Genomic DNA, 14,781 nt, shown 5'->3' on the forward strand with positions numbered 1-14,781 from the left:
AGAATCAATTTCTGTATTTCCACTCCAGTACTGGAATTTGAACCAATGGCGGCTCTGCAGCTGAGCTACATCCCCCGCTCCTTTTTCTTTTTTTCTTTTTTTTAGAGATAGGGTCATGCTAACTTCCTGAGGCTGGCCTTGAACTTGGTATTCTCTTGCCTCAGCCTGCAAGTAAATGATTTTATAAAGGCTTGCGCCACCACACCCAGCTCCACCTTTTCTAAAATAAAGAATTCTAAATTATATATACAAATATATATAATATATAATATTCATTAAGTATGTGTATGTATGTGATGAATTTTGTTTGTATGTATTTATGTGATATAAACACATAAATATATGATATAAACACATAAATACAAACACATAATGAATAGACATCTTTCACTCTCAGCTTCAGGAACAAGTAGGAATGTCCACTTTTACCACTTCCATTCAGCATTTTTTGGAGGATGTAGCCATTGGGATAAGACAATAAGAAGCAGCTGAATTAGCAAGAAAAATTTATTTTTACTCACAACTTACATAATCTAGGTAGAAAGACCTGATGGAATTTCCAAAAAACCTCCTAGAACTCTGACCTTGAATGATACAAGGACATTTTTGAAAATTCAGTTGAACTTTTTACTAATGCTCAGCAGTTATAAATTTAAAATTTTTAAAATAAGCCCACTTATAATATCATCAAAAATTTAAAATACTTAAGGATAGATCTGACCAATTATGCAAGTCCTATGTACTGAAAACTACAAAACATGACTGAGAGTTTAAAATCCCTAAATAGAGATATATATCTTGTTTGTGGGTAAATACTGTTAAGAATCAATATCATTAAACTATTAATTCTCCCCAAGTTGATCTATGTTTGTCTTAGTCCATTTTATATTACTATAGCAAATACCTGAGACTGAGTGTAAGGAAAAAAGGTTTATTTTGATTCGTGGTTGGACAGGCTGAAAAGTCCAAGATCTAGTTTCCTCATCTGGTGAGGGCCTCATACTCCATCATTACATGGTTTAGGACATCACATAGCAGGAGCATATGTAAGAGCAGTGCGCAGTGCAGGTAGAAGGGATTAAAAATATGGCATGGCTTCACTTTATAAGCAATGTAGTAATTAACCCGGTAACTAATCCAGTCCCCAAGACCTAATCCACTTCCATGAGAAGGGCATTCATCTCTTCTGAGGGTGGAACATCCATGATCTAATTACCTCTCACTAGGCGCATCTCTTAAAAAGTCCTACAACCTTTCAATAGTTTTATACTGGGGACCATGCTTCCAGTACATAAACTTTTGAGAAACAAACCATATCTATATCAATATAATGGCAAGCTTGTCTTCAAATAATTTGACAAGATGATTATAAAATCATATGTAAATTTAAAATGCATAGGATAGCCAAAATTACTTAAAACAAGTCAAAGAACTGACATTAGATGATTTCAGAACTTATTACATAAATCTACAGTAATTAAGACAGTGTGGGATTGGTACCAAGAAAGAGAAATAGATCAGTGTAATAGAATATAGAGTTCACAAATAGAACCACACATATGTGGACAAGTTATTTCAAATGAAGATGCAAAGACAATTCAAGTCTATTTAATATATGGAACAAATGGCAACCCAGCTGCAAATAAATGAAGTTTGACGCATACCTCACTCCATAAAAAAATCCTCAAAATTAATCAGAAATTTAGATGTAAAACTTAAAACTTTTTGGAATTGGGTGCTGTGGCACATACCTGTAATTCCAGTGACTCAGGAGGCTGAGACAGGAGGATTGTGAGTTCAAAGCCAGCCTCGGCATTTTAGCGAGGACCTAAGCAACTTGGCAAGACTCTGTCTCTAAATAAAATATTAAAAAGAACTGGGAATGTGGCTCAGTGGTTAAGCACCCCTGGGTTCAATCCTTGGTTACCAAAAAAAAAAAAAAAAAAAAGGCCTTGTGGGGGAACAAGAAAAATCTTTGTGAATTTGCCTCAAGTGAAGATTTCTTAAATGCAACAGCAAAAGCCTAACCTATAAAATTAAAAAGAGATAACTGAGATTCATTAAAATTGACACCTGCTCATTCAATGATACTTTTAGGAAAGTGAAACCAGTCATAGCCTTGAAGAAATAAGATCATATATCTGATAAAGGATTCATATTCAGAGTGTATAAAGAACTCTCAAAACCCTATACCAAAAAACCCCAAGCAATATAATTTAATTTTTATTATTTGTTCTTTTTAGATATACATAAAAGTAGAGTGTATTTTGTCATATTTTACATACATGGAGTATAACTTATTCTAATAAGGATCCCATTCCGTAGTTGTAGATGATGTGGAGTTTCACTGGTGATGTATTCACATATGAACACAGGAAAGTTAGGTCTGATTCATTCTATTGTATTTCCTATTCCCATCCTTTTCCCTTCCCTTCATTCCCCTTTTTCTAATCTGCTGAACTTCTATTCTTCCCTCCATTCCCCTAAGTATGCGTTAGCATCTGCATATCAGACAGAATAATTGACCTTTTGTTTTGGGGGGAATTGACTTGTTTTGCTTAGCATGATAGTCTCCAGTTCCATCCATTTACTGACAAAAGTCATAAAGTCATTCTTTTTTATAGCTGTGTAATAGTTCATTGTGTATTTATACCACTTTTTTTGTTCATTCATCTGTTGAAGGGCACCAAGGTATGTCCCATAGCTTAGTTATTGTGAATTGAGCTGCTATAAACATTGATGTGGCTGCATCACTGTAGTATGCTGATTTTAAGTTCTTTGGGTATATACCAAGGAGTGGGATAACTGGGTCAAAGGGTGGTTCCATTCCAAGTTTTCTAAGGAATCTCCATACTACTTTCCAGGGTGGTTGCACCAATTTGCAGTCCCACCAGCAACGTATGAGTGTACCTTTCTCTCCTCATCCTTGCCAACATTTATCGTTACTTATATTCTTAATAATTGTTTCTCTGACTGGAGTTAGATGGAATCTCAGTGTAGTTTTAACTTGCATTTCTCTAATAGTTAGAGATGTTAAACATTTTTTCATATATTTATTGACCATTCATATTTCTTCTGTGTCTGTTTCAGTTCCTGGGCCCATTTATTGGTTGGTTATTTGGGTTTTTTGGTGTTAAATTTTTTGTGTTCTTTATATATCCTGGAGATTAATGCAGGTGACAAATATTTTCTCCCATTCTGTGGGCTCTTTCTTCATGTTCTTGATTGTTTCCTTTGCTGTGAAGAAGCTTTTTAGTTTGACACATCCCGTTTATTGATTCTTGATTTTACTTCTTGTGCTTTAGGAGTCTTGTTGAGGAAGTCAGTTCCTAAGCTAACATGATGGAAAGTTGGGCCTACATTTTCTTCTAGTAGGTGCAGAATCTCTGCTCTAATGCCTAGGTTCTTGAACCATTTTGAGTTGAGTTTTGTGCAGGGTGAGAGATAGGGGTTCAATTTCATTAATACAAAAAAGATTTCCAGATTTCCCAGCACCATTTGTTGAAGAGGCTATCTTTTCTTCAATTTATGTTTATGGCACCTTTATCTAATATGAGATAACTGTATTTATGTGGGTTTGTCTTCTATTCTGTTCCATTGGTCTTCATGTCTGTTTTGGTGCCGATACCATGATCCTTTTGTTAGTATAGTTCTGTCATATACCAAGCAATGTCATTTTAAAAATAAGCAAAGATTTTGTCAGATACTTCATCAAAGAAGACATAAGGATGGCAAACTCATAATAAGTGGAATAGCATCATTAGTCATCAGAGCAATGTAAATGTAAATCCAAGCTGTAATAAGATACTGTTATGCACCTACTGTAAGCTAAATAATAACTGCCTCAGATATGTCCACACCTTAATCCCCCAAAACCTGTGAATATTACTTTATGTGACAAGAAGTATTTTGAAGATATGATAAAATTATGATCTTGAAATGGGGAGTGGATGCCGTAATGGTTTAGAGTTGGAGACATTCTCACAAATTCACGTTTCATTTGACCCAGATACAAATTACTACATAGGAGTATTTATAGATATGTGTGCAGTTGTGTATGTTAATGTACATATATTTCTTTGCTCTATCAAATGAGAGGGTCTAAAAGCAAAGACACCCCAATAGCAATGAGCAAACCTTGGACACAGATTTTTATGAATATCACTCTCCAATAAAAAGAGCCACAGTTCCTTGTAATAACAGATTCTAAAACTGGGACAGGAAATACAGACAGTTAACCTGAAGCAATTGAGAATGCAGAAAATTAAAAAGTTCTCAAAATAACAACAAATATAAGCGACAGGGTTATGTCAGAGGCACACGGGGGACAACTGAGTTTTTAATGACCAAAGGTGGAGCAACTTAATAAAAAAAATAGCTTTGGTTTATAACCGCAAAGCACAAAATAAATATCTATGAGTCCATACTGACATCAATTAATACTAATTTATTGATCATTTTAATAACTAATTAATAATTTATTAATACATGGGGAAGAATAGACAAATCTCTCATGAAAATAATTTAAAATAATTGATGTAGATACTGTACTTTCAAGGATGTAAAACAGAAATCCTCACTCCTTAGGTTAACTGTGCTTAGTAACTTTGTTTCAACAAGTATAATGCCAAAATGATTAAGGTTTACATCAACAGTTTCAAGTCCCATTGAGAGCATATACCCTTTGATAAAATGTGATGAATGTGAAAACTCACCTCCATGGGCTTTCTTCCAAAAATCTGTACCTAGCCCAATAATGAGAAAAATATCAGACAATCACAACAGAGTGAGTGAATTTGAAAAAATACTTGACCAGTACTCTTCATAATGGTCAAGTTCATCAAAAGTAAGGGAAGTCCAAGAAAGTATCAGAGCCATCAGGAGCCTAAAGAGCACATGATAACTGAATGTGACATGGTATCCTGGATGGTATCTTCAAATATAAAAGAAATACCAGGTAACAATGAAGAAATATAAATACAGTTATGGACTTTAGTTAATAATGCTTAATCAATATTGGTTCATTAATTATGTTGTAGGGGACCAAAATAAATCACTGTGTTAATCAGTTTTTTGTTGCTGTGACAAATATCTAAGAGAATCAACTTATAAAGAGAGAAGGATTATTTTGTCTCAGTTTTAGAGGTTTCAGTCCATGATCCATGGGCGCTGGTGCTTTGGACCTGTGGTGAGGCAGTACATCATGGTGGGAGCATGTGGCAGAGAAAAACTACTCAATTCATGGCCAGGAAACGAAAAAGAAAAAGAGGAAGTGACTGGGATCTACTCTTCCCTTCAAGAGCACACTCCTAGTGACCCAAAGACTCCACTAGGCCCCACCTCTTAATGGTTCCATTACCTCCCAATAGCATCGACCTAGGGATCAAGCCTTTAACACTTCAGTCTTTAGGGGACAGTCAAGATCCAAACCATAGAAGTCACCGCCTATATCACTTTAGCATAAGGATTATATTAAGCTGGAGGCAAATGAAAATCAAGAGATGAAGGAACTTTGAGAGATGAGGGCTGTCATAAATCCCCTCTCTCCAGAAAGTTTTATAGCCACAAAGAAGATAGTGGTACTGAGATGAACCTGAACAAACAAACTTTACTGCAGTAATTTTGCCCAAATTATCTTCTCAATTTGCTGCCCTTGGGAACCTAAAATCCTTTATGTTCTCATGTCTACAAATTTTTTGTTCTTTTGTTAAGATGCTACATAACACAGCATTCTAACCACCCCTTTGAGGGCCCATCACTGAATTCCCTCTACATATATGCAACGCATATGTTAATAAGCTCCTGTTGTTTTTCTCTTGTTGATTGATCTTTTGTCAGTCTAATTTTCAGGGTCTTGTCTTGGAGAACTTAGAGCAGAAGAAAAAAAGTGTTTCCCCTCTGCTGTGTGAAATGCACTAGATAAATGTAAGATGTTCATGAGTGTGGATTTTATGGTAACTGTACTATTTTTACAACTTTTCCATGTATCTAATACTATTATAAAATGAAAACTCGTTTTAAAAAATGAGGTTTGACACAACTAATTTTAAGCAAATAAGCATTGTATAAAATTAGCATTTCTTTGATTTGTACATTTTTTCATATGCTTATTTTCATTAAAAAAATTAATTCTTTTCCCACTCTTCTCATAAGACTATAGGAAAATGATGAAAAAGTCTTCAAAATAGATCAAAACTTTACTGGGTGTCCTTTCACTGTCTTCAAGCTAATTCATGTTCCCAGAATTTATAGAAAACTGTTAATAACACAAATTATTTTTGTTTACAGAAAAGCAGACTGTGTCTGGTGAAATGTGATTGGTTATTTCCCTGTGAAGAAAACCTTTGTTCATTTTCTTATCAGGAGTCCAGACCAGAGAAGGACCTGACTTCAGGGAGTCATGCTCACTGTTTCTGACTTCAGGTCCAACCACTTGCCCCAAAACTCAAATGGAAAAAGTGATGGTGAAGCAGGAAGGAATTTATTCAACATAGCTATACCAGGAAGCAGGGGGGCACCTGTCATCCTCAGCCTAGTCTTTCAGTAGTACCAACAAAAGCTTCAGGTTTAAATAGGAAAAAGAACATAAGAGCAAAGTCTGCATCATTGCGTAGTCTTGGTCAAACCGTCCTGTTGATCATATCTCAGGTCTGGTTCTGCAAGGTCCTGCTGACTCTGAGGAAGCCATTATCCCTGTGGGGGCAATCCAATTCTCATCATAAGACAATTACTTCTTCTTAAGGGGCAGCCTCAGTTCCTGTCATGGGGCAATTGCTCCTGTTTAGGGAGTCAAATCCCTTTATGGGGTGATCTGCCTACAGACTCACTGTTCCTGTAATCTTGAAAATATCTTACTCTTATCTTAATGTCTTAGCCTTGGGGAAGGATAATCAGCTTTGGGCAAACACTTCTTACATGATTAACATGTCTATGTGCACAGTTGAGCAGGAAACATACAAAATGAAGGTAGAGATGCCATGTGGTTCTGAAGGAAAAGGAAGATGGTAAAACACCATATTCCTAAATGCCCCAAAATGTTCCCAAAAGCCTGGCCAAGTCAAGAGAACAATGAGAGAGTGAATCTGGACTGGAATGTCCAGGATACATTTTGTCTTGAAGGATGCTGGCTTTCTCTCCTGCACACTGGGAACTAGGGCAGGGCATTACTATCTGTAGAAAGTTGCGTTTTGTGAGTCTGCCAGGACAGGTGCCCCTTGGAATGCTGGTCATACAAAGTAAACTAAACAAGCTCATAATGCATCATGACGTCACTGCTTCTGCAGTCTAATGCATAAAACCCCTCTCTCAGTGGTGACTGGTACAGAACTGAGAGCACTGTGGAAAGGACACATGTCACCGTCAAGCAAGCCCAGCTGCCACTGGACAAAATATTGGGAGGATGGAGGTCCTGTCTGTTCTGCCTGTCACTGCTGAAATTTCCCTGTAGACACTTCTTAGCAAAGGCTTATGTCTCCAATGTCATCTCCAGATATCTTCTTTGGGTCTCTTGGCAACTTATCCCACTGCCCTAGCACAACTGGTCTGTGGACCTGACAGATGCCAAGCTTTTATCCTGGCTTTAGTTACCCACCAGACAATTGCAGGCCTAAGAAAAGAGTGAGCGCTTTTTAGTAAAAGCAGTTCCAAAGCTCCTAGTATAATTTCAACTTATATGTGCATGGTTCTTTGAACTTTCCTTTAAACTGATGTTAAAATCTTGCTGTTTCTCTTGTTCATTAAATACTTAAATAAACTTCTTGACATGTGTTCATTTTATATTTGCATGAGAATCATGATTTTACCTTTTTTCTTCATTTTTAAATAAAGTTTTAGTGCTTTTCTTCAATTTTGAGTCATTTTTATTGCAAATATTTAACTTCCTTCTTAATTTTTCTTATACTCTTTTGTGACATCCTATGTAGAAAATAGCATATAACAGCAATTCTAAAATCATTTTGTTTTCTATATACCTGGCACAAAAAGCTAGAATATATAAGTTTAAGAGATTCTAAAATAGTTACAAAAATACATAGGAAAACTAGGAATTATCTAACTGAAGGTGGACAAATCTTTAAGGAGACTATTAAAAACACTTTGTTGAAAGACATAAAGAAGAATGAAATACTTTTGTTGAAAGACATAAAGGAGAATGAAATAATTTGGGTGATATAAAATACTCATGCATAAAAGACTCAATTATGTAAAAATTCTAGTGCTCAATTTGCAAATTGATACACAGAGTCAATATAATCCTGACCTATGTCCTAAAGGGATTTATATGGAATTTAGTATGTTGATTCTAAAATTTATGTAGAAAATAAAAGGACTAAAGATAATCAGATATCTCTTGGAGGATAAAACTAGATGATGTATCAAGACATATCACAAAGTCACACAAATATTTAAGTTGCAATGTCATAGATTTAGATGTAGAGATGAGCTGAACCAATAATCTTTAAAATGTTACACCCATATGAAAAATCCATATGTGGAAATCCACATGTATTCCTGTATACAGTCATGTACTGCATAATGGCATTTCAGTCAGTGAAGGACAGCATATACAGTAGTGGCCGTATCTATAGTGGCCTGTGTAGTAGGTGACACCAGCTAGGTGTGTGTAGCTATACTCTGTAATGTTCACACAAATGTGTTTCTCAGAATATGTCCCTGTCATTAAACAAAGCATGACATTACATGGAAAACTGACATTGCAAATAATAGAGAAAAAGACAAACTATCAATAAATGACTTTGGATAAATTGGATAACCATAATGCCAAGGAATGGTATACCCAGACATTTGGTTGAACATTACGCTGGATGTGTTTGTGAAGATGTTTCTGGATGAGATAAACATGTGAATCAATAAACTGAATAGAGCAGACTGCTGTAATCTAATTTGTGTCCAATCAATTGAGGATATGAACAGAACAAAAAGACTGACCCTTCTCCTCCCTTGACTGTCTAGAACTGGGGCATCCATTTTTTCCTGTCTTTGAACTCAAAGTGAAACAACGCCTTTTCTTGGGTCTTGAATCTGTCAACAGGATTGGAAATTATACCAATTATTGGGTTCTTCTGGTTCTCACTTCTTTGAACTGAGACTAGAACTACATTATTTGCTCACCTGGGTCTCTAGCTTGCCAATTACAAATCTTAAAATCACTCATTCTCCATAACTGCATAAGTCAATTTCTTATAATAAACCTCAAGTGTATTTATAAGATATATATCTCACTAATATAAATATTACATATGAGATTTATGTTTCTCTGAACAATTCTGACTAATGTAGAGGGCAAACACTTCTTCTATAAATGACAGAAACTGTATTTTTCAATTAAATCATTATGTTTCTATTTTATTACAATGACTAGTGCTCCTTAGAGGGAGTAATAATTGGAATTATTGTTCTAATTTTAAAAGAAGTAAGTATTTTAATACTTTTCACTGAGAAAAATATTTTCTGTAGGCTTTTAGTAGACAACTTTATCTACTTTATCAACTTTAAAGAAGATCCCTAGATTGCTAAACTTTTAACAACATGAATGAACATTAGATGTTATCAAATATTTTTTCTGCATCCATTTAGATAATCATGTTTTTCCTTTAATCTGTTAATGCAGTGAATTACATTAGTAGATTTCCTAAGTCGTTAATCTGCTAAAGTGCATTTCTGGGACAAACAAGATATTTTTATGTATGTCAGTTTGCAAATGTTGAGCTAGGATTTTTGTATCTATGCTCCTCAGTTTGACCTGCACATTTTATTTTCTTGTATTATGTGTTAGTGTCAAAAACTGCCTTGTCAACAATTTTTTCTATTCTGTGATGTTTTGTGAAGAAATACATATCATTGTAACTCATGCTTGCTTACTGTGAATTATTTTGCTGTTATGTAAGGCTTCATAGTTTCTATGGGATTTTTCTGCCAGCACATTAATATTTTGCACTCAAAATAAGAGGATGTGAATACAGGTGAACTAACACAGTTGAGAGCAGTACAATAGAACTGTGCTTCATATTCCTTCAACTCTCACAAACTCTGTCAGCTCAGGGTGGCTATCAGCTCTCTCTCAGAAAAACTTGTGTTTGGGGGGCATTATTTGGTTTTGTTGTTGTTGTTGTTGTTGTTGTTGTTGTTGTTGTTGTTTACAGCGCTGGGGATCAAACCCTAGGCATGCACTCGGCAAATGAGTGACAATGTCAGCCCTGCCTGTGTGCTTCATAATTCATTGACATCAACCCTTCCTCACATCCTTTCTCTCTTTTACTTTCTTAAAAGATGAAGTTCTCAATTTATCATTTTATGTATGCACTTTTTAAACAACTTACTGTACCTCTTTTTAAATTTTTTTTTTTTTAAGCTGCTTGGGATTAAACCCAGGGCCTCATGCATGCTAGGCCCTGGGTTTACTCTACCCTGGCTATACTCTACCTCTGAGCCCCAGTCTGGCTATTATTTCTTTCTTTTTAAAAAATATGTATAATTTTTAGTTGTAGATAAACATAATACCTCTATTTTATGTATTAATTTTATGTACTTATCTATTTTTATGTGGTGCCTCTCACATGTGCTAGGCAAGCGCTCTACCACTGAGTCACAACCCCAGCGCTCCCCGCTATTATTTCTCATTAGGATTGCAGTGTCCGTTAGTGTTCTGATTCCAGATCTACTTTTATTTGAGTGGTCTGTTCCAATTTATTTTTCTCAAACTCATGATTATTTTTTATTTGCAGTTTTGCACAATGCAAGAATTTTAGAAACACATATTCTGTGCTTCTGTACAAACACCTATGTTCATCCTTTGATGATTCTAGGTCATTTGTCTGCACCTGGGGACTCCAGTGGCTGTCCCTTCTGCCTAATACATATCAACACTGCTTTATCAGACTCCTCATTCAGGTCTTTGCCGATATATTACCTACCTTAGAGGCCTTCTATATATCCACCTGAATATCCCCATGTGAAAGTGTGAAGTTGGACTTTACCTCACATTATATACAAAAAATTAGCTCAACATGGATCAAAGTGTGAAAGCTAAAATTATAAATATCTAAGAATAAAACTGGTATAAGTCTTCATGATTTCGAATTTAGCAGCAGATTCTTAGTAATGACACCAAAAGTGCAAGCAATAAAAGAAAATTGTAATGTGAGCCTCATAAAAATTATAAACTTCAGTGCATCAAAAGATATTCTCAAGAAAATAAAGACAAACCACTGAATGGGACAAAATATTTGCAAATCACATAGCTATTAAGAAAAAGTATTCAGAATATATAAATAAATCTGTGTGTGTGTTCCTGGGGATTAAACCCAGAAGCATTCTGCCTCAGGGCTCCATCCTTGGCCCTTTTTTTAAAAGAACATAAACTTATTTTAAGAGAAGATCTTTCTAAGTTGCTGAGGCTGACCTTGAACTTGCAATCCTCCTGCTTCAGCTTCTCAAGTTGCTGGGATTATATATGTGCACCACCACAACTGGCTATAAATAAATCTTACAGCTCAACAAGAAGAAAGAAAAAATCCATTTAAAAGGAGTCAAAGAATTTGAACTGTCATTCCTACAAAGGAGATACAAAAACAGTCAAAAGCATATGGAAAGATGCTTAACATCATTAGTCATTAGGAAAAAAACAAATGAAAACCATAGTGAAATAAAACTTCACATACACCAGAAAGATAGAATCAAAAAAGTGAGAAAAAAACAAGTGTTGGTGGTTACAGGACAGTTTTCAACTGACCCAGTCCTATTGTCTCACTTATAGTTCCCAAGAATACCTGATGGGAGTACGTCTCAGGATGAGAAGGAACTAGCTGCAACAGCCTGGGCTTTGCTTTGGTCTCCCTCTAGAAAAAGGATGACCTTGAATGCTTTAGCCCAGTGAATCATATTCTACCCCAGGAAGGAAAACCCAAGTTGGGCTACATTTTAAGCTCCCTCACCTGTAGTATAAATAGGTCTCACAAAGATAAAACTCAGCCTAACCTGGGCAGCATTCTTGAGCCTTGGGGGACCAGTTAGTCATGAAAGGCCTGTGTTATCCCTTGTAGCCCACCTGTAAATAATACATCTACTTCATAAAACTTGTTATGTGCATGGGTATTCTGCCTCATCAGACTCATAATTTGGTAACTACAGCACAGTTAACTAATAATTTGGTAACTAAAGCACATTTGCTTCACATTGGTGAGGCTGTAGAGAAATTATAACCTTCAGATATTTCGGGTGGGAATGCAAACTGGTTCAGCTGCTTTGGAAAACTTTGATCCTTAAAAAGTTAAATACAGAAGCTAAAGGTGTAGCTCAGTGGTAGAGCACATGTTTAACATGCACAAAGCCCTGGGTTCCACCCTCAGCAACACACACACACATACACACACAAAAGAAAAAAGAAAAATTTAAATATAGAATTATCACAAGATCCAGCAAATTTGTTCCTAGGTATATACTCAAGAAAATTGAAAATAGGTACTCAAACAAATGCTTATGTACAAATAGATGAAAGGTGGGAACCCAAATGTTCATCAATGGACATTGGATAAACAAATTATGATATACACACAATGGAATATTATTCAATCATAAAAAGAATGAAGTACTTGATACATGTGCTTATACTTCAAAAATATGCTAGATGAAAGAAACCAGACACAAGAGGTAACATATTATATTATTTCCCTTAGATGAAATATATGAAATATGTAAATCCAGAGACAGAAAGAAGATTTATGTTTGGCTTCATAAAATGGTTTAGGAAGGGTTTCTCTCTCTCTCTCTCTCTCTCTCTCTCTCTCTCTCTCTCTCTCTCTCTCTCTCTCTCTCTCTTTCTCTCTCTCTCTCTCTCTCTCTCTCTCTGTGTGTGTGTGTGTGTGTGTGTGTAAGTTTAAGGAGGATTGGAGATTGGTGTTAATTCTTCTTTACCTATTTTATAGAATTGACCCAGTGAAGCCATCTGGCCCTGGACCTTTCTTTGTTGGGAAATATTTGATTATCGATGACAGTATAGGTCTGTTCAGATTTTCTATTTCTTCTTGGGTCAAATCTGATTTTTTTCCTAGGAATTTATTCATTTCACCTAGATTAATTTGTTAGCATACAATTGTTCGTTATAACCCTTTTTTATTCTGTGAGGTAGGTAGTAATGTCACCACTTTATTTCTGACTTTAGAACAGAGTGAGTACTAAACCATGTAAAATAATGATAAACCTTTTGGAGCTGTGTATAGTTCAGTTGTAGAGTACTTGCCTTGCATGTACAAGGTCCTGGTTCAATTCCCAGCACTGGAAAAAAAGAAAAAGATAACCTTTTTAAGTGGGTCCTTCCAAGAAAATACCAGATAGTCAAATAGTGACAATTTTATACATTTTAGGTATTTACAAGTAACATAAAATTGGATTTTGTTTGCTGCAACTTAAAATTTTTGTCTTTTAACTGAAGGATTTAGTCCAGAAAAATAAAGAAGATGGCAGATTAGAGAAAGTATGCACTTCTCAGCGGTTCCTCCACACTAGACCTAAGAAGCTGGAAGACTGCTCTTTAGTGAGGTGGGTAACTAAGGGAACTCACTGAAATTTAATACTAAACAGTAAAAGAACCCCTAGAGACACAATCAAAATTCTTTAACCATGGATAGATAGTTTGATGGGAACCAGTCACTAGCACTGGAACCATTTACAAGCGCCATGTGACAGCAAGCAGAGACTGGAAATTGGAACCTTGTAAGGGAAGTTGCCAGCTAACACAGCAGCAGTCTACTATGACCCCCAGAATGAGCCTGAAATACAGTCACCCAAATGGGCACAAAGAAAATTGTGCTTGGATTATACAGCCTCCGGATATCAAGGAGAGAGAGCTCCCTTTGTTGCTGGAGCCCCATAAGAGCTATTGGGAAGATACCGATAATGGCCACACAGGAGCATCTGCACTCTAGGGCTAGTATCCAGCAATTCATATTCATAGTGGTGAGTGAAACCTGTCAAGGGTTAGTTCCTACTTTCTAAAGGCTCAGAGGCCGCTGAGATCTAGATGTCCAATAGAGACCTGCATCTCCCCAGCAACATGGGGCATGAATCAAATCTCAAACACTCAACTAACAGAGTTCTAAAGGTCAGCCCATAGTGGAGCTTCCAGTTTAGAGCTCTGAACCACTCCTGCTACAGGAGTACACAATTTGTCAGCACTGTCCTGTACATCCCATCCTATACTGGAAGACGGAAAGTTCACAGCTACTACAATCAGCTTTGGTTCCTACCAACAATGACTGAAGCTTTCTTCCACTAAGAACCTGGTTAACCACCCCAAACCTTGACCAAAAAATATATATAAAGAATAAAAATCCATCCATGTCAACAGTTTTGACCACCTTAGCAGAAACAAGTCCTTTATTTCTAATTAAGATTTTTCTCTTTTCCTCATATTTTCTCTGGACTTACCTCAATTTACTTTACTCCTTTTAAAAATTTAGCATTTAAAATTTTTCCAGATGTCATTTTATTGTATTTTATTTTTACTTATTTTCCATTCTGTGAAATTGTGTGTGTGTGTGTGTGTGTGTGTGTGTGTGTGTGTTCTTACCAGGAAAATAGGTTCAAATATATATAATCCATATAATTTTACTTTCATCTTAATTTCTTTCTTGCGAACTTGCTTATTTATTTATTTATTTTGATTCATTGTACACAAATGGGGTACAACTTGTTTCGCTGGTTGTACACAAAGTAGAGTCGCACCATTTGTGTAATCATACATGTACATAGGGTAATGATGTTTAT

This window comes from Sciurus carolinensis, chromosome 6, assembly GCF_902686445.1.
Source record: "Sciurus carolinensis chromosome 6, mSciCar1.2, whole genome shotgun sequence".
Lineage (NCBI taxonomy): Eukaryota > Metazoa > Chordata > Mammalia > Rodentia > Sciuridae > Sciurus > Sciurus carolinensis.